Source organism: Odocoileus virginianus, chromosome 1 (assembly GCF_023699985.2).
Source record: "Odocoileus virginianus isolate 20LAN1187 ecotype Illinois chromosome 1, Ovbor_1.2, whole genome shotgun sequence".
NCBI classification, from domain to species: Eukaryota; Metazoa; Chordata; class Mammalia; order Artiodactyla; family Cervidae; genus Odocoileus; species Odocoileus virginianus.
This window is the reverse complement of record NC_069674.1, coordinates 44083956-44111040: the sequence shown is the minus strand read 5'-3', so window position 1 is coordinate 44111040 and position 27085 is coordinate 44083956. Positions and strand designations below refer to the sequence as shown.

Here is a 27085-nt window from a genome sequence, read left to right as displayed (position 1 = left end):
CAATAATCTTGGGTTTCAAAGACATTTGAAAATTTCTAAAGGATAAGCTTATCTACTATTTAGCCTTTTTGGGTATTAATTTAAAAAATCTGTTAAATGATGATGGTAAAATTACTGAAAATATATAGTTTTAACATTTTAAGTCTAATAAAAACTTTATATATTAACCAATGATAATAATGTTAATAATAAAAGTAACAAGAAATGAAATGACCAACTGTAAGAAAGGAAGAGAGAGCTGGTTATTTGTTAAATTATTTTGTGTTTACCTTTTAAGAAGGATTATATAATATCTAGAAAGTATATTCCCCACCCCAATGATCTGATTTCACTAATGTAAAAAAATGGTAGAATGATACCTAGGTGTTTTCTTTTTTCTTTTTAATTAAGTATAGTTGATTTATAATGATGTGCTAATTTCTGTTGTACAGTAAAGTGATTTAATTATACACATTATATACATCCTTTTTATATTTTTTCCCATGATGATTTATCCTGGGATATTGAGTAGAGTTCCCTGTGCTGTACTGTAGAACCTTGCTGTTTATCCATTCTATGTATAATAATTTGCATCTGCCAACCCTAAACTTCCAGTTCATCCCTCCTTCTTCTCCGCCTTGGCAACCACAAGTCTGTTCTCTATGAATCTGTTTCTGTTTCATAGATGGGTTCATTTGTTATATTTTAGATTCCACATATAAGTCCTTTTTTATGGTGTTTGTCTTTCTCTTTCTGACTTACTTCACTTAGTTTGATAATCTCTAGTTGTATCCACATTGCTGTAAATGGCATTATTTCATTCATTTTTTATGGCTGAGTAGTATGCCATTGTGTATATGTACCACACATTCTTTATCCATTCATCTGTCAGTGGGCATTTAGATGGTTTCCTCATCTTGGCTATTGTGAACAATGCTGCAATAAATATTGGAGTGTGGATTTATTTTCAATATCCTGTTATCATTTACTCTTTCCATTTAAATGTCCTGCTAGAATGTTGCCATCATCTGTCCAATCAGATTACAGATTTGTAACCTGAATTTCTGGCAAGTTTTGAGTAAACATTTAGAAAAATTTAAAGTGATCAGACAGATTCTACTTCATGAACCCATCAAGATTGATCCACTGTCAATAAAACCTTTGAAATGAATGAATAGTAGGGAAAGAAGCATTGGATAGAAGGAGAAAAAGGCAATCTAATAAAATATACTAATTCAATCATGCACTTGACAAATGCATATTATTAAGTACCTACTATATTTCAGTATTGATCTAGACACTGTGGTTAAAATAGTAAGCCCAAACCACTTTGGTCCCTGCCAGGGAGAAAGAGAGCAAGAAGTCACTCAGATCATCACACAATTAAGTGTGAAATTGGAGCTGAGGTAATTGTTGTAAAGAAAGTCAAATGGCATCAGGGGAACATATACTAGGGGTATTTACCCAGTGAAAGAAATCAAGGAAGTGATCATTTAATGTGAGCTGAAGGATTCATTCTCTCTGAAAAGAGATCTAGTTCTCATAGAAGCAAGAGGTCTAAATGATCCCTTCTTCTCCCATCTTCCTCCTCTCCTTTCCTCTTCCTTTTCCCCCCCTCTCCTTTCTCCTCTTTCCTCCTTCTTATCCCCTTTTCTCCCTCCATTTTCTTCTTCTTCCATCTTACCATTTTCCTTCTTTCCCTTCTCTCCTTTCTCCCTTGTTTCTTCCTTCTTCCCTTTTCACAGAGGTTATACTCATCTCTGCTTGTTTCTCTAACTGGCTCATGCCACTGTTCTGAAGATAACTTGGTTCCAAGTCCAGGTTTTGTACACAGCCTACGTGCAAGTTAAGGTTCCATAGAGATTTTTAAGAAACTAATACAGGCATACTAGTACGTGATGGGGTGAAATTTACACATGATGAATTGTTTGCCAAGTAGGTCTATTTTCTTTATTCTAGATGATTTTAACTTGTGTCTAGCTACTGTTACAGTAATAGAGAAAATGTTGATCTTGACCTTGCTGTTGAACAGCTCTGGGTCTCTTAAAATTTAAAACTTAGTCCTTCTTTGATAAATTCAATCTCTTTGGGTTAGTGAGCAGTTTCTTAGCATCCCTGCCCTCTTTCCTTCTTATATTTCTTCCTCTGCTTTTTGGCTGATATCTCCTCACTCTCACTACCATCACCACCAAAGCCCTGCCTCCTGCCAACATTCAAGACCAGGAGAAAGATGATAGAACAAAATAGTGATGGGGAGTGTGGTTCACTGGCTCTTGTTGACCTCTGGTGGATGTGTAGCTCCTCTTGCCAGCTCTTTGGAAGTTGATTTATATCCTTGATGCCTTTGCTTCTGACCTATCTTTGGCTGCTGTAACCTGTAGTCTCCTTTCTCAACATAGGCAGTCCATGTAATTTATCCTACTGTGACTGTCCACCAGTATTTTTAGCCCCTGCCCTCAACCTTTCACTGGTGCTGCAGATTCCCCGTGATCTCTCTTTTGGTTTCTGGTTTGGGAAGTTGATTCTGTATCATTCTGCTAGAAGATCACAATCTTGTGTCTTTAGCTATCTTCTGAATTTATCAGGAAGGCAAAAAGGAATTTCTGGATCCCCTAAATGTCAAACACAGACTGAATTGAAATAGAGAGCTATTTCAAGTCCATCCACCTGGACCCTCCCTTCAGTCATTTATATTCTTGTCACTCAGACACCATGTTCAACATGGCACCAAAAAAGCCTCAGGGCTCCTCTGAAAGGCATGCAGCCCTTGGAGGTTGTGATAAGGAATAACTCATTTATCTTGGAATTCTACCAAACTATTTGCATGTTTTTACAGTCACCCTTCTCCCCAGTCTCCCCGTTTGACTCTGGGGTTGCCTTGGAGGGTTGTTTAAAAAAAAGCCTTCTATCTTCTCCTGAGAATTCTCTTTCGACTCTCTCTTTCTGTCAGGCAAGGATGGCCCTAATCATTTCTTTTTTGCTTCCCAAGATGGTATTTGCCCTCCGCTTGCTTGTAGAAATAGGTACTAAAGTCATATCTATACTAATAGCCAAAGAACTGCAGAGAAAACTTCAAGTTACAGACAGGGAAAAATACCATCAGGGAATATTTTACAGTGTACCATCCTGCTATAGAGTGAAGGAACAGATATTCCAGGCAGAAGAAACAATGTATTGACAGTCCCTGGGGTGGGAAGGAGCAAGGCCAGTATGGTCGGCCTGGAGCGGGGAGCAACTGAGGTCCTAGGAGATGGGGCTGGAGGAAGTGTTGACCAGTTAATGAAGAGCCTCCTAGACCATGTGAAAGGGGTCTGTTGAAAATGTTTCTATCTAGGTAAGGAACTTGGCTGTGGTTTCCTCTGAATCTTCAAAAAGCACAAACAAGAAGCAGCAAAAAAAAAAAAAAAAAAAAAATCCTCCCTCTTCTGAGCATCCTGTTTGCATTTTATTTTAGCCTAAGATCTGATAACTTTCATGCTTCCATGAAGTAAGTAAGAATAGATGCTGAACCAGAAACCCATAGATGATCATCCCAGGATGATCATAAGGTGATTTATGGGGTGGGGGTTGTTGTGTTAAAGATGTGTTACTTTTTTCTATTCTTATATGCTATCATCAATACTAGTTGTGGCAAAGAGAAAGAGGAAGCAGATTCCAGGTCCAGATTGCACCAGGACCTTATAGGCCTGCTGGTCATTTTGGTGACAGTTTTAGAACCTGATTGTGGTCTCTGTAGACAGCAGAAAGGAGAACAGTGAAAGCACAGGGAAACATTTCAAAGCAGTATGTACACTCTGAGTTATGGGCCTTTCCTTCAAGTCTCTGTGCAAGAACTACACTGCTTGTTCTATAGCTTACTGTTATCATCCAGCTAAGATAGAGGATTGAGGCTTGAATAGAGCTATTTGTTCAGGTAGGTTTGCATTACCTGTTGTTTATCTGTAAAAGATAAATATTGAAATTGGTTTTCTGCCTCCTGTGAAGTACTTGCACTCTTTGGAATAAGATACTACCTCAGCCTAAATTCAGCATTTGTTATTTTCAGTGTTAGAATCAGTTCAGTGTAGTGCAGTCACTCAGTCATGTCCAACTCTTTGTGACCCCATGGACGGCAGGACGCCAGGCTTCCCTGTCCATCACCCACTCCTGGAGTTTACTTAAACTCATGTCCATTGAATTGGTGATGCCATCCAACCATCTTATCCTCTGTCGTCCCCTTCTCTTCCCACCTTCAATCTCTCCGAGCATCAGGGTCTTTTCAAATGAGTCAGTTCTTCACATCAGGTGGCCAAGTATTGTATTTTCAGCTTCAGCAGCAGTCTTTCCAGTGAATATTCAGGACTGATTTCCTTTAGGATGGACTGGTTGGATCTCCTTGCAGTCCAAAGGACTCTCAAGAGTCTTCTCCAACACCACAGTTCAAAAGCAGTGCTTCAGTGCTCATTTTTCTTTATGGTTCAACTCTTGCATCCATATATGACTACTGGAAGAACGAAAGCTTTGACTAAATGGATCTTTGTTGAAAAGTAATGTCTCTGCTTTTTAATATGCTATCTAGGTTGGTCATAATTTTCCTTCCAAGGAGTAAGCGTCTTTTAATTTCATGGCTGCAAGCACCATCTGCACTGATTTTGGAGCCCCCAAAATAAAGTCTGTCACTGTTTCCACTGTTTCTCCATCTATTTCCTGTGAAGTCATGGGACTGGATGCCATGATCTTAATTTTCGGAATGTTGAGTTTTAAGCCAACTTTTTCACTCTCCTCTTTCACTTTCATCAAGAGGCTCTTTAGTTCTTTGCTTTCTGCCATAAGGGTGCTGTCATCTGCATGTCTGAGGTTATTGATATTTCTCCTTGAAATCTTGATTCCAGCTTGTGCTTCCTCCAGCCCAGTGTTTCTAATGATTTATTCTGCATATAAATTAAAAAAGCAGGGTGACAATACACAGCCTTGACATACTCCTTTTCTATTTGAAACCAGTCTGTTGTTCCATGTCCAGTTCTAACTGTTGCTTCTTGACCTGCATTCATATTTCTCAGGAGACAGGTCAGATGATCTGTTATTCCCATCTCTTTTAGAATTTTCAATATCTTGTGATCCACACAGCCAAAAACTTTGGCATAGTCAACAAAGCAGAAGTAGCTGCTTTTCTGGAACTCTCTCATTTTTCAATGATCCAATGGATGTTGGCAATTTCATCTCTGATTCCTCTGCCTCTTCTAAATCCAGCTTGAACATCTGGAAGTTCATGGTTCACGTACTGTTGAAGTCTGGCTTTGGAGAATTTTTAATTACTTTGCTAGTGTGGGAGATGAGTGTAATTGTGTGGTAGTTTGAGCATTCTTTGGCATTGCCTTTCTTTGGGATTGAAATGAAAACTGATCTTTTCCAGTCCTGTGGCCACTGCTGAGTTTTCCAAATTTCCTGGCATATTGAGCACAGTGCTTTCACAGCATCATCTTTTAGGATTTGAAATAGCTCAGCTGGAAATCCATCACCCCCACTATCTCTGTTGGTAGTCATGCTTCCTAAGGCCCACTTAACTTCACATTCCAGGATGTCTGGCTCTAGGTGAGTGATCACACCATTGTGTTTTCTCAGTCATGAAGACCTTTTTTGTACAGTTTTTCTGTGTATTCTTGCCACATCTTAATATCTGCTTCTGTTAGGTCCATACCATTTCTGTCCTTTATTGTGCCCATCTTTGCATGAAATGTTCCCTTGGTTCTCTAATTTTCTTGAAGAGATCTCTAGTTTTCCCCATTCTCTTGTTTTCCTGTATTTCTTTGCATTGATCACTGAAGAAGGCTTTCTTATCTCACTTGCTGTTCTTTGGAACTCTGCATTCAAATGGGTATATCTTTCCTTTTCTCTTTTGCCTTTAGCTTCTCTTCTTTTCACAGCTATTTGATCCATGCCTCTGCTGGAGACTCCTGCACACTTATGGGCAAGTCTGATTCACCCTCTTTTCGGGTCACTGCTCCTTTCTCCTGGGTCCTAGTGAGCACAAAGTTTTGTTTGTGCTCTCAAAGAGTCTTTTTCCCCAGCCCTGTGTAAGCGCTGAGGGCTCTATGGTGGGGTTAATGGTGGCCTCCTCCAAGAGGGCTTATGCCAAACCCAGGTCTACTGCACCCAGAGCCCCTGCCCCTGAAAAGTCCACTGCTGACCTGTCCCTCCACATGAGACCCTCAAACAGTTCTGTCTCAGTCTCTGTGGGGTCTCTGTCCTGGTGCACGCAACGTTTGTTTGAGCCCTCTTTGCATCTCTGGCAGGTATGGGGCTTGATTCTAAATACAGTTTCACCCCTCCTACCATCTTGCTGGGGCTTCTCCTTTGCCCTTGGACGTGGGGTATCTCCTCAAAGTAAGTCCAGTGCCCCGCAGCCGCCGCTCCATTGTTAGACTACACTTTATCTTTTTTTTAGTGAGAAGAGATGTTGGGGAAAAGTCTAATGAGATTTCTTGTCAACAGTTTTTTTTTGTTTTTGTTTTTTTCCCTTAAGTGTTAAAATGTGGTAAGTGTGGGTTTGGAGAACAGATTAAAATTGAAATTGTGAGAAGAGAAAGTAGTCCTGCATTGAATGAAGACAAATCAAAAATGAAAGAGAGAGAAAAAAAGAAAAGGTAAAAGGTCACACTTTCAAGTTTCAAATGCACTTTTTTTGAAAAGTAGTAATTTCTACAATTATGAGATGAGGCATCTGTGATCTAATTTGAGCTTCAGTACTAATGATCTTTACAGTCTTGGACAAATGATTTGATATACTGGTGGCTCAAACTTCAGAAATTAAAAAAAGATTTGAATAGATGAAATGCTGTTTTATTTTTCCTCCTGTATCTTACTATACTGTAATGGTTAATTTTATATGCTGAGTTGACAGGGCCAATGGTTGAACAGCCAGGTGTCCTTAGTATGTCTGTGAGGGTATTTTTAGACAAGATTAATATTTAGCAGTAGACTGAATAAAGCAAAGATTCCCCTCCCTGATGTGGGTGGTATTGTTTAGTTGCTAAATTGTGTTAGACTCTTTGCAAACTTGGGGACTGTAAGTCACCAGGCTTCTCTTTCAATGAGATTGGACAAGAATACTGGAGAGGGTTGCCATTTCCTTCTTCAGGGGTTCTCCCTAACCCAGGGATAAAACCAGCATCTATTGCATTGCTTCCCTGGGCTTTCCAGGTGGTGCTGTGGTAAAGAATCCACCTGCCAATGCAGGATACTCAGGGAACACAAGTGATGCAGGTTTGATCCCTAGGTTGAGAAGATTCCCTGGAGGAGAAAATGAAAACCCACTTCAGTATTCTTGCCTGGAAAATTCCATGGAGAGTGGAGCCTGGCAGGCTACATTCCATGGGATCTGAAAGAGTCAGACAGGACTGAGCAACTGAACACTTTACTACTGAGCCACCTGGCAAGTCCAAGGCACTAATACTAATGTGGGTGGGTCTCATCCAATCACTTAATGGTCTGAAAAGACCAAGAAGACTGAATCTCAGGTGAATAAGAAGGAATTTCCCCCTGCCTGACTTGATTATCCCTGCCTTCTAACTCAGACTGAAACATTGGCTCTTTCTGGATCTCAAGCCTGCAGACCTATAGATTTGGGAACTACACGATCATCTCTCTTGAGTCTCCAGATTCCTGATTGCAGATCTTGGGACTTGAAAGCCTCCATAATTGCTTGAGCCAACTCCATATATAATTATATTTACTCCAAATATATATATTTATATATATGATATAACAACTCATTAGTCACTCATTTGTGTCTGATTCTTTGCCACTCCATGGACTGAAGCACTCCAGGCTTCCTTCCCTGTACATTACCAACTCCTGGAGCTTGCTCAAATCATGTCTATCGAGTTGGTGATGCCATCCAACCATCTCATCCTCTGTCCTCCCCTTCTCCTCCTGACTTCAATATTTCCCAGCACCAGGGTCTTTTTTAATGAGTCAGTCCTTCACATCAGGTGGGCAAAGTATTGAAGTCTCAGCTTTAGCATCAGTCCTTCCAGTAAATATTCAGAACTGATTTCCTTTAGGATGGACTAGTTCGATCTCCTTGCAGTCCAAGGCACTCTCAAGAGTCTTCTCCAACATTCACAGTTCAAAAGCATCAATTATTTGGTGCTCAGTCCAGCTTTCATACCCATAGATGACTACTGGAAAAACCATAGCTTTGACCATATGGACCTTTGACAGCAAAGTAAGGTCTCTGGTTGTTAATATGCTGTCAAGGTTTGTCATAGGTCTTCTTCCAAGAAGCAAGCATTTTTAAATTTCATGGCCGCAGTCACTATCTGCAGTGATTTTGGAGCCCAAAAAAAGCATGTCACTGTTTCCATTTTTTTCCCATCTATTTGCCATGAAAAGATGGGACCACCATCATGAAGTGATGGGACACTGTTATGACATATATCTATAGCTATATACATCTCATGATATATATATGTGTATCATGATATATATACACACACACACACACACACATATACATGTTCTATTTCTCTGAAGAACTCTGACTAATACACATGCTAATGATTTTTTTTAGTGGCTATTCAAACTCCTCGCTGGCATCATGGGCCTGCTCTTAAAAAATCAGTTTTGCTTGCTTCTCAGAATGTATATCTTTTCATTCTTTGAGGAAAGGATGTTGAAGAAATGTATTGCTTGTTGAATTTTCATCTCTAATTGCCTTAGACCAGTTCTGAACATAAATGCAATAAACACAATCAAGGGATCAGACTTTTCATAATTAACAAGTCTTTGGTATAAAATTAGAGATCACATATTTTGTCTTCCCTTAATCTTCTGTCATTTCACTTACTTGCCATGCCCTTTCACTGCCTTTAGGCTCTTCCTGGCTGATACAGCCTCATCTCAGGAGGGAACCACACATCTGGAACCTGGCCAGGTGCACAGCCTGTCTTCTAAAACCTCTTTCATCTTTCCAGGAAGCTGCCAACTCATGTCTTACTTTGCACTTCTGGAGAACATCAGTAGGAATGTGGGCCTACGAACTCCTGTAAAAAATGTTGAGGAGCATATAATATACTTTGGTGCTAAAATTATAAGGAACCATATACCAGCACTTTATTTAGATTCAGTTTCTTATGGAAATTTTCCCAGATTTAAAATTCTGTACTGACAGCTTAACATCTAGTTGATAATTGAACATTTTTCTATAAACAAATAGTTGGCATTATAAAAATGCAACAATAGATAATAAACCTCTTGTTTAATTTGGAGACTTCGCTAATGTTTCCTTCCAAAATCCTAAAATTAAAGGTTTTCATGTTTACCTTTATGTCTTAAATATCTGAAAAGTAAGAGAAAATAATGAGAATTTTATCATTGAAATTTCATGAAAATCTTCTCTCTTAGAGATATGAGGCAGACCTATATCAGCAAATTAAAAAAAAAAACAGATTTGAGGGAATTATCCAGATATTTTAAGCAAAATGTGCATTTTTATTTATTACTTTAAGACCCTTCTAGCTTTTATGTGCTACTCATTCCCTTGCTGTTTTGGAATTTTAGTAACTGATTTATATCTATATGTTATTTTGTTACTATAGACTTGAATAGAGAGGCAATTTCAGTACTAAATGAAGATATTTATAACATAATTGAAATATTGCTACAGTAGTCCCTATAACACACTGCTGTTTTTGCAGATGAATTTGCACATTATTTAGAAATGTACTTCACCAGAAAAATAGTATAGAAATTATTGTAAAAAACAAAAATAGAATTAGGATCATAATAATTAAAAGCCTGAAATTATTATAAAGGTGAAAAGTTTCAAGGCTAACCTTAGTTTTGCTGCAAAGGTAGGTGAATTATAGACTTGTTCTTATAATTCAAATGTAAAAACCTGAAGGTATTTGGAAATGAGCAACATCAGGGATTAACATGCTTAGAATTAGATTGTAACAAGAGAAATTGAAAGGAAATTATTGTCATTGGTATAAAAATTGGCTTTGTAGAATACTGTTTGTCATTTTTATTAATCCATATTTTAGCCGTAATTATTTTTGTATAAGATCATTTTTTTAACCCCTTAAAAAGTGTCAAGTCCCTATGTAATAGATATTTATTACATACACATATATGTCCTTGTAAGGGTTTTAAAAGGCGATCTATGTATCTATCTAGAGAAAAGTGGGGAGGAGGATGGGAGGAAGGGAGAAAGTTTGGAGAGACAGATGGAGAAGGAGAAAGGATCATAGAACCTGCAGTAAACATCCTCTTGTTGGGCTGAACTGTTCCAGAAAAGTCCTTCACATAGACAGAGGTTTCAGGTCAGAATAGGGTTATCATTCATTGTTTGTCAGTTCAGTTATGATTATTTCTCCTTTTCGATGCCAATCAACTAAATTTCATTTCATTTTCAGATTATATCAGAAAATCAATATTGTTAGTAAATTAAGTCTGATAGAGTCTTAGATTCAGAATTAACTTTCACCAATGAACACATCATTGTCAAATTTCTCCTGGCTGGTGCATAGGGAAGACAGGAATTGCACTATGAAACTGTTACTGAACTTTGCTGGTCTCATTCATTCAATCGGCTTTTTTGTTCATTACACAATTAACAATTCACTGCAATACTGCCAAGATTTTAATGATATTTTCCAACACTACAAAGCAAACCAGGAAGTTAACTCTTTTTATTTTGATTTTTTTCACTGTATATCAGAAACAACTTAGTCTTTAAGACACAGGCCAAGGTGGTGTTTTTTGGGAAACCTCTTTTGTGGCCCTCAGCTGTTCTGTCATATCCTGTGTGCTTTCTTTTAACATAGCATATATTTTATTATAATGATCAATGTTAATTTTCTACTTCTCCAACTAGATTTTCAACAAGTTAAAATTTATTAGCCCTTTTTTCTGAATATTTAGTATCTTGTATATAAATAGGGACTCACATATTTGCTGAATGAACAGATCACTGGGTAAATTTCTATACATTTTCATGTCTCTAAGTCTATTAGATTTCCTTCTAGGAATTCATCAGGCAGAAAAAGGATGAGCTATTTTAAGCAAATTATACTGTATGGACAGAAAGAGGATAGGTGAAAAGTATAATTTGGTGGGGGAGGGTGGCAGGGGGGCTTCCCTGCAGTAAAGAATCCACCTGCAATGCAGGAGACACAGGAGATGGGGGTTTGATCCCTGGGTCAGGAAGATCCCCTGGAGAGGGCATGGCAGCCCACTCCAGTATTTGTGCCTGAAGAACCCCATGGTCAGAGGAGCCTGGCAGGATACAGTCCATAGGGTCGCAAGACTTGGGCACGACTAAAGAGACTGAACTCACACAAACATGTATTTTGGGAACAGCAAAGGGTTTAATATGAGCATAGCACTATCTGAGCTGATAAAGACTAGAGCACCACTGTTTTTTAACTAGACACGGTGCTCACATATTCTCTCTTTGGAAAAGACTCATCAGAGTTTTTTCCTTTTCTTTCACCCCAATTAGAATTTACTGCTCCTTTTTGCCATTACTTTGTGCTTAGTTGCTCAGTCGTGTTACTTTGTGGCCCCGTATACTGTCCATGGCTTCTCTGTCCATGGGATTTTACAGGCAAGAATATTGGAGTGGGTTGCCATTTCCTCCTCCTGCCATTACTTTACAATGTGCGTATTTCCATCCTACTACTTTAAATATTTTATTGCAAGTGTTTACTTGCCCATCTTGCTTCAGCTCTTGCCAGAATAGTGGAGAGAACTTGGAATTTGCAGTTTGACATCTTTTGGTTGAAATATTGACTTTGCTACTTAACTGGGTAATTGATCATAAACAATCACTTAGTCTCCTTGAATCTTATCTAGTTTCTTTGTCAGTAAAATATGGAAAATAGTACAAACTCCACAGCAGTGTCATGATCACATATATTAGGTGCATGACAGATGTTCAATAAATTATGTTTCCTTTTTTCTTTTACCTTCTCTGAAGGCAAGAATCATGTTTTATTAACGTGTTCCTAGCAGCTACATTCATTGACACCCAAGAGATGTTTAACAGATGCTGTTGAATGAATAAAGCATGTGTTTATTTAAATGTCTAATATCTCTGTGTAAAATGTTTTTAAGGATTCCCTGGGAGCTCAGCTAGTAAAGAATCTGCCTGCAATGTGGGAGACCTGGGTTTGATCCCTGGGTTGGGAAGATACCCTGGAGAAGGGAATGGCTACTCACTTCAGTATTCTAGCCTGGAGAATTCCATGGACTGTATAGTCAGTCCATGGGGTTGCAAGGAATTGGACATGACTGAGTGACTTTCACTTTCAATGTATTTAAGAATAGTCAGGAATATTTTTGGAACATAAACTGTTCCAAATTTAGTATTCAGAATTTGTACTACTACAGTAGTTCCCATATCTATTACTCTACGGTCCTGGGCACATTTCAGATCAGTGGAAGGTGGGAAGAACATTCTAGGCATTCCACTTGCTCAGGCACTCCTATAGGGAAAGCTGGGGAAATAATCATACATAACTTAACACAGCTACTACATAAATACAAATCATTTATCAGACTACCAAAATTATAAGTCTTCCCTTCCCTGAGGAGGTGCACAGACAGTTAGATAAATTGAATTGGTGTTGTTTGTTACTGGACTATTATAAATCATCAAGTGAGTTTGTATTATTAGCTAGGTTACTTTAATGTGACATCTTTTTTGGATTCTCAAGCATAATTGCTGATTAAAGATTGCTTCCACGGAGGCTCAGTTTTGCCTCTTGGCAGCATGTCCTTTTGAGCATCTTATATCATTTCTATAAATATTAGCCATTGGCAAGGTTGGATAAAGTACTAGGCAAGGTCTAAGGATGACTCAGTCTCTTTCAACTTTTCATTTTACTGTGAGTATTTGAAGTTGGCCGAGCTCGCTTTTTCTCTCCTCTTCCTTATGCTTCTCTCCTCCTACTCTTTTCCTGCCCTTCCTCTCTTCTTCTTACCTCCCACTCCTCCTTTTTTTAATTGGCCGGGCTAGTGACAGACTGCAAGATCATGTGCCGACATCAAGGAGGTGTTGGAGGCAAATAAACTTTTCACCCTGGGAATCCCATTTTGGCTGATTTCTGCCTCTTGAGAAAGGCGGCTTCTCTTGCTTCTCATTTGGAAAGCCCAATGACTTTGAAAAGTATCTGTGCTTTAGTGAAAGAACGGAGAAATGAGATAATGTGATTATGAGGGGATGACTCTTCTACTAAGTAATGTGTCTGTCTTGCTAATTGAGCTCTCAGTGTTCAGTTATTATGGGGGTGACGGGGAGGGTGATGCTTCCCTGGAGGCTCAGACAGTAAAGAATCTGCTGGCAATGCAGGAGACCCAGGTTCGATCCCTGTGTTGGGAAGTTCCCCTGGAGAAGGAAATGGTGACCCACTTCAGTATTCTTGCCTGGATAATTCCATGGACAGAGGACCCTGGCCAGCTACAGTCCGTGGGGTCACAAAGAGTTGGGCATGACTGAGCGACTAACACTATGCACTATATATAACATACTTGAATTTTCTGTGTACATGTATATTAATAGGAGTAGGCTTTATTGCAGAAAACTGTAAAGTCCCAGCTGAGTTTTATCTTATGTCTTTTGATGTTATTCTTAATTTTTTTTCAAATTAAGTGTAGAATGATTTTACTCACACAGGCAACTTTCTAACATTTACTTTCTCATGTTCGCTTTGTGTCAAACTCTATTTTGACATTAATAAGCAGAGATCACAGATTTCTCCTCATCCTTCAGGAAATCCCACAATTTGTTTTTAGGTGCTCTTCATTGTATGATACTCAACAGAGTCAAGGTACATTTTAAAAAACTATGCATTAAAATCTTAATTTTCATTAAATAGTGAAAGAGTCTAAAAGTTGCATTGAAGAATGTTTTTTCCCAGTATGGGTTAAAACGATACTTCAGACTGATTTAATGCCTTGTATTTAACCAATACCAGGCACATTTATAAGATCCATATAAGCATATTCAGATATTAAAATAATTTCTCTAGGTGTGCTGAAAAATTGATGTGTATTAAGGAAGAGTCAAGTGCTTAAAGTGTTCTTGTGTTTCAGGGATGAGGTATGTTTCTGGGCTTCTTGCCCTTCCTATTTTGGAAGGCAGGCTTTCCCTCTGCTGAGCTTGTCAAAGCTGATAGTCTGGCACTCTGCCTCTGGCACTGAACTCAGTTCAGCGTTTTAAGAGAAAAATGAAAAACATCAACATTCTGTGTTTACACTTTGCCAATTGTTGTACATAAAAAATTCTCCTTTTGATGTTTTATATTTAAGCAGTGTATTTATAATGCCTTTTTCTTTTCACTAATCAACAAAGTGTAGTTGAAATGTAACTAACTATGCTATGTACTTAGGAATTCATCCCAATATCTTTGATACAGTTCTTAATGTGCTAATGTCATTATACCTTTTCCAAATAACACTAGGTTAAATTAAAGCATATTCTATAAAATGGATACTCCTTTACCATGGAGAAACTATATTCAATTTCTTTATATGTTTTCTTGTATTAGAAACAATGACATTGACCAAGGGGAAACAAATGATCTACCTAATAATATTGTATACAAATTAGAAATAAAATGGTCTTATCATTAACCCTATTAGTCTTATTTCATATACAGGGAAACTAGAGTTTATCGAAAATAAACAGTTTTGCCAAGGACACATATATAGGCAAGAGAGAGGTAGGATTTGATCCCAAGTCTTTCTAATACCATAGCTGATGCTCCTAAATGCAATACACTGTATTCTTTTTTTTTTTTTTCATAAAATAAAAGCCCTCAGAACAGTGGAATTGTGCTTTTCACATTTTCTATCTAAGCACCAAGCTGATGTTTTCAGATCTATAATATTTGGCACAATTCTCTTTAGTAAACATTCTTTAAGTTTCTAAATGGGAACAAAGAAGACACTTGCTAAAGTAACAATTCAATAGTAGTAAAACTGATGGTGAGTGCAGTAGTACAAGAATGTGAAAGTAGAGAGGAAGAAATGATGCCATTTCCTGGGTAGTTGTGGTGTTACTGATGATGGCGGTAGAATGATTTGCCGTTTTAGTTTTTCTTTCTTATAGTTTTATGTTCTATTTTTAAAAAATGCATTGTGCCCTATCCTTGATATCATATTAATGTGCAGAAGCAATACTGATTGATCCAGAATTAAAATTCCTTCAGAGGCTTTGTGCTTAAGCAGTGCATTAATATCACCATTATATTCATTGGTTGTCTTTTTGAACAGTTATTTTATTTCCTAAATATTGGGCCCTCTCTGAACTCATTCAGCAACTTGGCTATTTTAGAAATGATACTAATGTTTAGATTAAAAAATCACATGGCCAATATAGACATATATTGTCTACAGATATGATTGGCTGTCCGCAGTTTCAAAAACTTCACATGATTCTCTACCTCTGTCGTTATCAGCCTATGCCTCTCTTTCCTTGAATCACCAGAGTATCATGGCCTCCTCATCCTTTCTACGTGGTTTCTAATCAGATTTCTGCAAAGATAAGCAACATTGGGCTTCCCAGGGGGCTCAGGAGTAAAGAATTCAGCTGCCAGTACAGGAGTGCAGGTTCAGTCCTTGAGTTGGGAAGATTCTCTGGAGAAGGAAAGGACAACCCATTCCAGTATTCTTGCCTGGGAAATCCCATTGACAGAGGAAGCTGGTGAGCTATAGTCCATGGGTTCGCAAGTCAATGATCTAGCAACTAAACAACAATCAGATTTCTGCCCCCACAGCTGTTTTATACAGCCACATCAGAAGTCATCAGTGACTCCTACCTTCCAATCACATCACATTTTCTCATCATCCTCTTCTTTGATTGGTCTCTGCTCAACACAAGTCCTTTCTCAAAATGTTCAGTTTCTGGATTCCATGACCTGGCCTTTCTTGGTTTCCCCTGTTTGTTCTCTGAAAGGCTCTCAGAATCTTTCATGAACTCCTCTTACCTTCATTCCTTAATGACACAATGTTCTCACTTCTTTTTCCTTGAGAGTTTGTTTCATGCCTGGAACTTGAGCTCTTATCTCTCTAAGGTCGACTTCCAGTGTCATCTACTTTTCTAAGCTTTACATCTCTTTATTAGACTTGACTCTTATATTTCTTAATACCTCTCAACTGATCTAAAACACTTTTTAAGGACATACCTATTTCCATTTTTTTAAAAAGACACCGTTTTTCCAAATTCAAGCTTCTTATCATAGATTTACATCTTTCTCTTTCAACAACAATACCAGTTTCTAGTTCTTTGTGTAAACTCTATTCCATGGCACTCTATACCCATTAGTTAGGAATTTAGACTTTAGAACCAGAATGCCAAGTTCGAATCCTTGATCTTCCAATGAAATTCTGTTATTTTGGCAGTAAGTATTTCTTGTGATTATATTCTTTCTTCTGTAAAATGGAGTGGCTTCCCTGGTGGCTCAAATGGTAAAGCATCTGCCTGCAATGCAGGGGACCTGGGCTTGATCCCTGGGTCAGGACGGAAATGGCAATCCACTCCAGTATTCTTGCCTGGAGAATCCCATGAACAGAGGAGCCTGGTAGGCTATAGTCCATGTGGTTGCAAATAGTCAGACACAACTGAGCAACTTCACTATCTTTCTACTTTTCATTTTCTGTAAAATGGGATACTAATAAGGGTGTAATGATAATGACTGAATGTGTTAACATATATAAAGTATTTCATGTAGTCCTTACTACAGACATCACTATGTAACATAAATTTGCTGTTCTTCTCCTCATCATCACCATCATCACCATCATCTCTAATCTTCTGTTTTCCTATCTATCCTGTTTCAGCTTCTCATTATATCTTGTTCAGTCTCAAGATAGATATCTTTAATTGGTTTCTTCCGTCTTCAATCTTTCCTTATTCTACTTCATTTCATAAGATATTTTAAAGTTACCATTCCAGAAGCAAAAGCAGATCATTATGGCCCCAATTGAAAAACATTCACTAGTTCTTCAGTTAATCGTTTGTGTGATATCAGCAAATCACTAAACCTCTCTGGCTTTAGTTTTTTTCATCTCTACCATGAGAGTTAGGGCTGAATGCTCATAGCAAAAAGATTGATTCTGTAATTTTGATTCCCCATCACCTGTTCTGTGCAACATGTATCCCTAATCATGACATTCAAAGAATTTTCCTGCTTTGGCTCCAAACCGTAGCCCCAGCATTATTTCATTCTTCTCCCTTTTCTTTCTTTCTTTCTTTCTTTTTTTTTTTTTTTTTTGGCTACTAACCAGCAAGAATGAAATATGGTGTTTGTTATTCTCTGAAAACATCTGGTGCTGTCCTCCTTCCATGAATATAATTGTGACATTCTCTTGCCTGAAATGTCCTCTTTATTTACCTAACAAAATTCTGACCTTTTTCCCATGCTCAGTTCAATGTCACTGCTTTCATAAATCTGCCCCACAAATAAATCCCCACACATAATTGCAGTTCCTTTCTACTTCATATTCTTGTAATGAATAGATCATATTATACAGTTGTTTATCTAACTCTCCTCCCTTAATTGTGATTCCCTTGTGATTTAGGGACCCACATTTATTCATCATTGCCTTTCCTGTTTTCAAACTTGGCATATGCACTATGCTTGCCACATAGTCTCTCCATGGATATTTATAAAATGAATATGTTGGACACCCAGTGCCAGCAGCACTTTATGTGGCAGCAGAAACTTATGAAAATTCAGGGAACACAGCACTGTTGTATAAGAATCCTGTGATATGAGAAGTATCTTCACTGTAATATAGCTATAGAGAACCCCAAGTTGTTGTATCATTCCACTAAAGGCCCTAGGCCATAGAGAGACCTTTTCCTCAGTGTCAGTGATTTGTGTGTCTATTTTGCTTTTGCTGTTTCAGATGACTTCATATTCTTCTGTTGGATTAGTCTCTTCTTTCCACTTCTGAGGATAAGTATTGTGTCTTAAATAATATATAGGAAAGCAGTGAAATGGGAACTTCTTATTCACTATGACATCCCTGTGCAAGTGTGCTAAGTTGCTTCAGTCATGTCTGACTCTTTGCAACCCTATAGACTGTAGCCCACCAGTCTCCTCTGTCCATGGGATTCTCCAAGCAAGAATACTGGAAGGGGCTGCCATGTCCTCCTCCAGGGGATCTTTCTGACCCAGGGATCAAACCTGTGTCTCTTATGTCTCTTGCATTGGCAGGTGGGTTCTTTACCACTAGCACAACCTGGGAATCCCATGGCCCCCAAAGGCCTGGCAAAGGTGGATTCTTTGTGTGTCTTTGCATGCGGAGCCATAAAATCATGCCTTTATGGGCAGTGCATAACAGACCCATCAGAAGTTTGCACTCAGTAGCTGAATTCATCTATGCCAAGACATAGCACACAGAGGCAGTAGAATCAGGGTCAGCCATAAAGACAAACTGCATAGCCTCTCTCTGGATAAATAACATCAAACTAAGTGACACTCATCTCTGTTTTATTTAGAGGTTTCCTAAAATATATACATTTGAAACAAGTGTCTGGTATTTTTTTTCCTGGTACTTGATTTTCAGAGACTTTTTTGAGTTATTGGGGTTAAAATAGTGCTGTCCTTTGCTCCATGCATTATTTAGAGGAGTCTGGTGTTATTTGTAATCCAATGCCATCTGTCCTTTGAAAGTTAATTGCTCTTCCTGCTTCTAATGCAAAATCTCCATAAACAGAGAGAGGGTCACTGGATTATCTAGGATTAAAATTCTACTTATTAACCTAAATTCTCTCACTGAGCTCACTGTGTAGAACTAGCTCACAGTGTAATTGCCAATTTTCTGTTTGGTGGAGAAAGAGTCATAGTAGAAGAAACCTAAATAACTTGGCTGAGTTTGTACAACAAATTAAGAATAAGGATGGGAACAGATGTTGAACAATGATGCAGTTCTTACATACTTTTGTTTCCTTTGCTACCCTTGAACATCTCTTTAGGGCTATGTAACTTTACCCTTGCTATTATGTTTGACAAAATTAGAATGATATATAAAGGTTTTGGCCTGTGAAATTATCATCTGTCACATTAAAATTTATACTGGGTCTTATTTAGTCTCATACTATGTTGGATTACTACATTTAAATTATTAAAATATAATGAAGTGACCCCACTATCATGTGTATGCATTTGGAAATATGGGTTTCCTAATGAAATTTAGAAACATAGTTGGTATATAAACATGAGTAATCCTCAAAGCCAAAAGCTTTGAGGGGTGTTCAAAGTTCAGCTGGCTTCTGATCTTTGGTTCAATTCATTATGTAAGGAATACCTCTCACAATTTTGCCTGTGCTGTTTTAGAGTTATGCAACCAGCAAAAAAAAAAAAAAAAAAAAGAAAGAAAGAAAGAAAGAAAAAACTATCAGTAGACAACATTTTTACTGGAATACTTCAAATGCTAGTCTTCATTGAGTTGAGAACCACTTTATGTAAAGCATTTCAAATCTATAAGACTATATGATTTGTAAATATTTATTAAATGTGCTTTTTCATATTGCTTCTCTAAAGAAATAGTAGATATTATAGGAAGTTATTATAGGAAGTTAAATAACTCTATAGGAAAAGTTGGGTTTCAAACTGGAACCTGAAGAATTTTATGCTACAACACTGATTTTTTAACAAGCATTAAAAGGAATCTGGAATTTTCCCAAATACTCTGGGTTACATTTTTGCACCTAAAAAAGCCCCATCCACAAAATTCAACTATCATGTAAATATATAGATCAACAATCCTCTCAGGAATTTCCCAGGTAAATAACTCCCAAACCAGTAAATTTGTGAGAGAGTTCAGCAGAGAAATATATCTATTAATAGAACATACAGCAAAAGAACAGTGGTAAAGTGCAGATGGCAGCACCCATAAATCATATAGTGTCATCAATGCCATGTTACTCAAGTAAAATGGATGGGTGTTTGTTCCAATTAGCCCAACATTCATTCAGTGTATTGATGCTTCAGGTGAATGAGTTTAGCGCATGCTAAGTATTATGTATTCAGGTGTCTGCTTAAGTTTGTATGCTCATGGCCACATCATCTTCCATGGTCCCTTGTTATTTTTTCTGTTAAATAATAGCCCCAGTTTTAACCCTTTTAGATAGTGCTTCACTCCAGTACAGTTTTTTACTTTTTCACGACTATGTTGTCTTTCTCGTTACTTATTTAAATGATTTTCTCCTACTTCTCCCACATGGTTTGCTTTCAGTTTCCTCTTTGTATGTTCAAAATATCACTGAAAGATCATTTCTTCTAGGAAACAACCCCCCACCCCCCAACCCCAAGTCACCTTGTAAAGTCAGAGCTCAGATTGAGTGAAAATCCCAAACAGATTCATCTGTATGGAGTCTTTGGAGAGATAAATTCATTCACCAACTATGCACTGAACACATAAAATATGCTGCAGCTCTGCTCATTTCTATGGGGAATATAAATATTCAAAGGTCTTTGCTTTTTAAACATTGTCATAATGAGTTGTGATAAATATTAGGAATGAAGAAATGTATGTTTAGCTAGAAGGATGAAAAGAGAGTGTATTAGCATAATATTTCACTTGGAATTTACTCTCAAAAGCCTAAATCTGGCTAGTAACAACTAGCATTACCAGGAGCAAGGCATACAATGGATTCCTTTTCCATTACATACCATTACATGAACACTGAATTTACAATTCACAAGGAATGGGAAATTCTTAAAAATTTTGTTGTGTATTTCAAAATTTAACTTTATAATAGATTTCACCCCATATGAACAAATGAAGGAAAAGTGGGATGTAATTAATGAAAACAACAAAATAAGATAAATATTATAACAAAAAAAATGGAGTGGACATAATCTTAAATTTTCAAAGATGCAAATGAACACTAAAGACAGAAGACAATTGGTTCCAGCTTCTAAGATTCTAGAGAAATAAGAAATTCAAATCCGTGGAAGATGGAACTGAACATTAGTGCATTTTTAAAAATCAAGTATTATTTTTAGAAAAGTGCAGTTGAGGTTAGGTGGTCTTTAGATATATTCCTAACATGTAAAAATGCTTTTATTTCTTTCATTTTATTTCTACAAATTGGAGAAAGATAAGGAAAATAAATTAAGCAATAATTTATATTTGCTTTCCTAAACTCAGAGCACTAAGAACTTTCAATGAAAAAGTTATGCTTTCTCATTAGTGTTTTAATTATATTACTAGGGTTTACAGTACAGCTTGGGCAGTAGCTTCCTTACAAGCACAATATTTTTTTTTTCCTTTTTTTTTTTTTATTAGTTGGAGGCTACTTACTTTACAATATTGTAGTAGGTTTTGCCCTATATTGACATGAATCATCCATGGATTTACATGTGTTCCCCATCCTGAATCCCCCTCCCACTTTCCTCCCCATCCCATCCCTCTGGGTCTAACCAGAGGGAAGTGCACTTCCCCAGTGCACCAGCCCCGAGCACTTGTCTCATGCATCCAACCTGGACTGGCCATCTGTTTCACACTTGATAATATACATGTTTCGATGCTGTTCTCTCAGATCATCCCACCCTGGCCTTCTCCCACAGAGTCCAAAAGTCTGTTTTATACATCTGTGTCTCTTTTTCTGTCTTGCATATAGGGTTATCATTACCATCTTTCTAAATTCCATATATATGTGTTAGTATACTGTATTGGTGTTTATCTTTCTGGCTTACTTCACTTTGGATAATGGGCTCCGGTTTCATCCATCTCACTAGAACTGATTCAAATGTATTCTTTTTAATGGCTGAGTAATATTCCATTGTGTATATGTATAACAGCTTTCTTACCCATTCATCTGCTGATGGATGTCTAGGTTGCTTCCAAGTCCTGGCTATTATAAACAGTGATGTGATGAACATTGGGGTACACAGGTCTCTTTCAGATCTGGTTTCCTCGGTGTGTATGCCCAGGAGTGGGATTGCTGGGTCATATGGAAGTTTTATTTCCAGTTTTTTAAGGAATCTCCACACTGTTTTCCATAGTGGCTGTACTAGTTTGCATTCCCACCAACAGTGTAAGAGGGTTCCCTTTTCTCCACACCCTCTCCAGCATTTATTGCTTGTAGACTTTTGGATAGCAGCCATCCTGACTGGCGTGTAATGGTACCTCACTGAGGTTTTGGTTTGCATTTCTCTGATAATGGGTGATGTTGAGCATCTTTTCATGAGTTTGTTAGCCATCTGTATGTCTTCTTTGGAGAAATTTCTGTTTAGATTTTTGGTCTGTTTTTTGACTGGATCATTTATTTTTCTGGAATTGAGCTGCAGGAGTTGCTTGTATATTTTTGAGATTAATCCTTTGTCTGTTGCTTCGTTTGCTTTTATTTTCTCCCAATCTGAGGGCTGTCTTTTCACCTTGCTTATAGTTTCCTTTGTTGAAGCACAATATTCTTGCTGACAAGTACATTGAGATGAAACAGCAGGAGCCAACAAACTTATTCAGAGTTGTTAAAATTTCAAAAGGATAAATTAATGTAGTATTGTTACTTAATCTTCATGCCTGACTGCTTTAGCTGTAGAAAACCTAATAATCAGAGCAGTGTCCTCATCTGGTCAGGTGTTTGATGTGATTGTATTACAGTAGAGAAGTTTCCCTTTCATTTTGTTCACATCTTGATTTTGCCAGTTTCCATTCAGAAACCTGAAGCATTTTCATGAATGTAACATTCTTTGGTTAAAGATACCACAATGAATCCATGTTTAACCTTGAAATGATAGCCAAATTTGATTATTTCGGATAATAGTGAATTGAACCATAAGACATTGCTCATGCTTGGCCATTTTTGACTTTAAAATGGTGTGTTCCTGTGGTTTAGCCCATCAGTCAGCAGTATTTCTTTAGTGTTCATTACTGCTACACTCTTTTCTAAGCTGTGTCACACGTATCAGTTATCTTCTTCGTAGCATCCTTTTAAGGTGGGTCCTATTACTATTCTCCATTTCATAGATGAGAAAACTGAGGTGCAGAGAGGTTAAGCTGCTTGCCCAGTGTTCCCAGTGATGAGGAAGATAGCTATGAAATTCACCCATGTTGTATTAATATCTGTGAAGAAAAAGTGTGAACAGATTAATGACTATAGAGTGTGTAGTAGGCTTTCAGAAAAGTCACTCTAGTCACATGGGAGCTTATGACAGCTGGACCTCTCCATCCCTCAGTTTTTCTCTTTATGATGGGATTAATATTATTCCCACCTCATATATATTAGCAGGGAGCAAGTATCTTCCCACCTGGATGTTTCTCTGTGTGTCAACCCTGTTAACTGCAGCAGTCCGTATTGTCGACAACACATCAAGCATTTAAGTAACAGAGGGAGTATTTTAATCTCCCATCTATCTTACCATCAGTTTGGTTTTCAGTTGATTCAAACTTAGGCATGGGAAAGGTTTTTGTTCCCCTTCAAGTCCCTGACAAATAAGGTTGATGCGAGGGCTAGATAAAAAATTCATATAGAAAGTTTACAAAATAGAATCTGGTACTTATTAAGCCCTTATTATATTTACTGTTATGACTTAAATATAATCCCAATAGCAAATTCATACTATAAAATTCCTCTAAGAACTTTAAGGTGTGAATTAAGACTAGTTAAAATGAATAAAAATAATGCATTTTAAAACCATACTCTATGACTCAAATCTTTCACTTTTACTAATTGGAAATGTTATTTATTTTACTAAGATATAGTGAGATTTAACTATTTCATACTTCATCTAATCCAAAATGCCAGCAAAAGTAGTATATACATTTATTTTATATGCCATTAAGAAAGACAAATGCTTCTAATCAATTCTATGATGCAATAGATTAAAGATACATCACAATTTGGGGGGATTAAAAATTCAGAAGCTATGGTTTTTCCAGTTAGAAATGTATGGATGTGAGAGTTGGACTATAAAAGAAGCTGAGCGATGAAGAATTGATGCTTTTGAACTGTGATGTTGGAGAAGACTCTTGAGAGTCCATTGGACTGCAAGGAGATCCAACCAGTCCATTCTAAAGGGAATCAGTCCTGAATATTCATTGGAAGCACTGGTGCTGAAGCTGAAACTCTAATACTTAGGCCATCTGATGCAAAGAATTGACTCATTGGAAAAGACCCTGATGCTGGGAAAGATTGAAGGTGGGAGGAGAAGAGGACAACAGAGGATGAGATGGTTGAATGGCATCACCGACTCAATGGACATGAGTTTGAGTAAGCTCTGGGAGTTGGTGAAGACAGGGAAGCCTGGCGTGCTGCAGTCCATGGGGCTGTAAAGAGTCAGACACGACTGAGCAACTGAACTGAACTGCAAAATGCAATAATGTCTTAGAATTGATGAAATATGGTAATAAAATCAATGAGTCAGATTTTTCCCTTCACTCATGAGTTATGATAGTTTGAAATTAAAACACAGAAGCAGCAGGTAAGACCATCCATATTTCTGAGCTACGTTGTTGCTTTCCCAGATCCTCCTGGCAGTACCAATAGACTTTTGCTTCAAATGGGACAAATTTGGAAAAGTTGTATGTACTGTACATTCCACAAAAATGTACTTTGATCATGGACATCATCTATGTCCTAAAATGAAAGCAGTTTTAAGTTGCTGAATTTCAATCCATATTAAAATTATGCTGTTTTTCTAAGATACTAGCAAGTCAAAACTCTTTTTTTAAACACATTCAAAGCATATACTCATGGATGTGGACGCATGACAGTTTACTGAACTGGCTTAAAACAGAACTTTTACAGAAACTACTTAATGCAAAGTTAAAACATTGAAATAAATTCTGCAAAGCAATACACATATGTCAGTATTTCTTTTGATTTGAGTTAATGTTTCTAAGAATGAGAGTTTTAAATAAACCAAAATGAATGTATACACTTTATGCAAAAATATCATACAAGAATATTTACAGTTTTAGTAATGTATCATATCTTTCTGCTTTCATTTTCAAAGCCATTTAAAAAAGAGAGTGAATATAAAATTCCCCTCAGCAGAGCTTTTTTCTTCAACTACTGTTTCTTTTTCCTTTAACAGTGCTCTAATGCCGCAGTTCAGTTCAGTTCAGTTACTCAGTCGTGTCTGACTCTTTGCAACCCCATGAATCGCAGCACGCCGGGCCTCCCTGTCCATCACCAACTCCCAGAGTATACTCAAACTATGCCTGTTGAGTCGGTGATGCCATCCACCATCTGATCCTCTGTCATCCCCTTCTCCTCCTTCCCCCAATCCCTCCCAGCATCAGAGTCTTTTCCAATGAGTCAACCCTTAGCATGAGGTAGACAAAGTATTGGAGTTTCAGCTTTAGCGTAAGTCCCTCTAATGAACACTCAGGACTGATTTCCTTTAGGATGGACTGGTTGGATCTCCTTGCAGTCCAAGGGGTACTCAAGAGTCTTCTCCAACACCACATTTCAAAAGCATCAATTCTTCAGTGCTCAGCTTTCTTTATAGTCCAACTCTCACATCCATACATGATCACTGGAAAAACCATAGCCTTGACTAGATGGACCTTTGTTGGCAAAGTAGTCTCTGCTTTTTAATATGCTATCTAGGTTGGTCATAACTTTCCTTCCAAGGAGTAAGCGTCTTTTAATTTCATGGCTTCAATCACCATCTGCAGTGATTTTGGAACCCCCCAAAATAAAGTCTGACACTGTTTCCACTGTCTCCCCATCTATTTCCCATGAAGTGATGGGACCAGATGCCATGATCTTAGTTTTCTGAATGTTGAGCTTTAAGCTGACTTTTTCACTCTCTTCTTTCACTTTCATCAAGAGGCTTTTTAGTTCCTCTTCACTTTCTGCCATAAGGGTGGTGTCATCTGCATATCTGAGGTTAAACTGCCACATGGGCATGTTTATTCATGTGTCCCATTGATTCATGTGCTTACTGTATTCAATTACATCTGGTACACAGTTGGTAGTGTAAACTATGGGTTTGTGGGGTGAGACTCTTGATCTGAAATAGCTAGCCCATAAAACTAAGCTATTAGATTAGCAAGTCAGTGCATTAAAAGGAGAAATCAACGCAAGGTTGGTTTTCAGTCTGTTTATCTCTTTCACACCAGATGAGAGAAAAGAGTGACTTGGCATTTACGTAGTTCCCTGGTCTGTCTGAAAAGATTTCTGTGTGTTTTACTGATGTGCTGGCAACAGTTCAAACTTATAGTCTTCAGATCATTCATCCCGTGTCCTCTCAGCATCTTGTGGGCTACTGTATGATAAGGCTTACCCAGAACAGCAGTAAGCAAATACATTCTTTGTAGCAATCCACTAGTACTGTAGTCTCCTGATAATTTCCATCCTTCAAGGCCAGTGACCAAGGTACAAAATATTTTCTGTTTCTAAGTGTAAAATTTATTCTGTCTGGGGGCCAGTTCAGGTCATAGGTTTTTGGAGCAATACAGATGACATAATACATCAGAATATTTAGGACACTACCATATTAAGAAGCCATTTAAAAAACAGTGTGGCAGATTTTGAGGTTTTAAAAAAATTGTTACTGATTGAGTGCTAATAGGGAGAGTTTGGTCAGTATTATCCTACCCCATGGGTAGTGGCAGAAACCAAGTATAGATTTGGGACTTAACTCTTTTCCTTATTTCTTTTGACCTTTCAGAAGCCTTGATCCCTGAGGTACTATGCCTGTTGATAGAATGGTAGCAACGGTATTGATTTTGACTTTTTTTTTCTGCTTTACCTTCTATGTCATAGAGAGTGCACTGAGTATGAGCTGCCAGTGGGCTATTTGAAATGGGCTGAGACTCAAATTATACATGGGAATTGGAGGCTTAAACCCAGGTATTCATGGGTTCTATTTGTAAGAAGCAGGACTTATAAACAACATTGATATTTCTAAAGCAAATTTCTCACCTACTTCAGGTACTATGGACTGCAGTGTTTAGAGGGTGTTAAAGTGGATGGCAATCTTACTGGGCACCTGCTAAGGTCAGGTTACACCACAGTTCATCCATTATTTCTGATTCTGAGACCTCTGTTTTCATGTTCTCACTTATTACTTCATCACAGACAGAAAGCACAGGGGCAGTGCTAAGACAGGGCCTCTAAAGTTACTGCTTATTTCTTTGACTAAACACCTTG

General features: G+C 37.7%; 2 long non-coding RNA genes across 2 annotated transcripts in view; one reads left to right on the top strand and one right to left on the bottom strand.

Moving 5' to 3' along the window:
* The window catches only part of LOC110146710 (uncharacterized), a 39954-nt gene extending 23693 nt beyond the window's left edge, over positions 1-16261 (bottom strand). Inside the window, exons 1-2 of the long non-coding RNA XR_002316619.2 lie at positions 15954-16261; positions 8807-9002 (exon numbers count right to left, since the gene is read on the bottom strand). This is a non-coding gene — a long non-coding RNA (uncharacterized lncRNA). The remainder of the gene's footprint in view (positions 1-8806; positions 9003-15953) is intronic.
* Positions 1-27085, top strand: part of LOC139036037 (uncharacterized) — a 239797-nt gene that overhangs the window by 154154 nt on the left and 58558 nt on the right. The window lies entirely within an intron of this gene.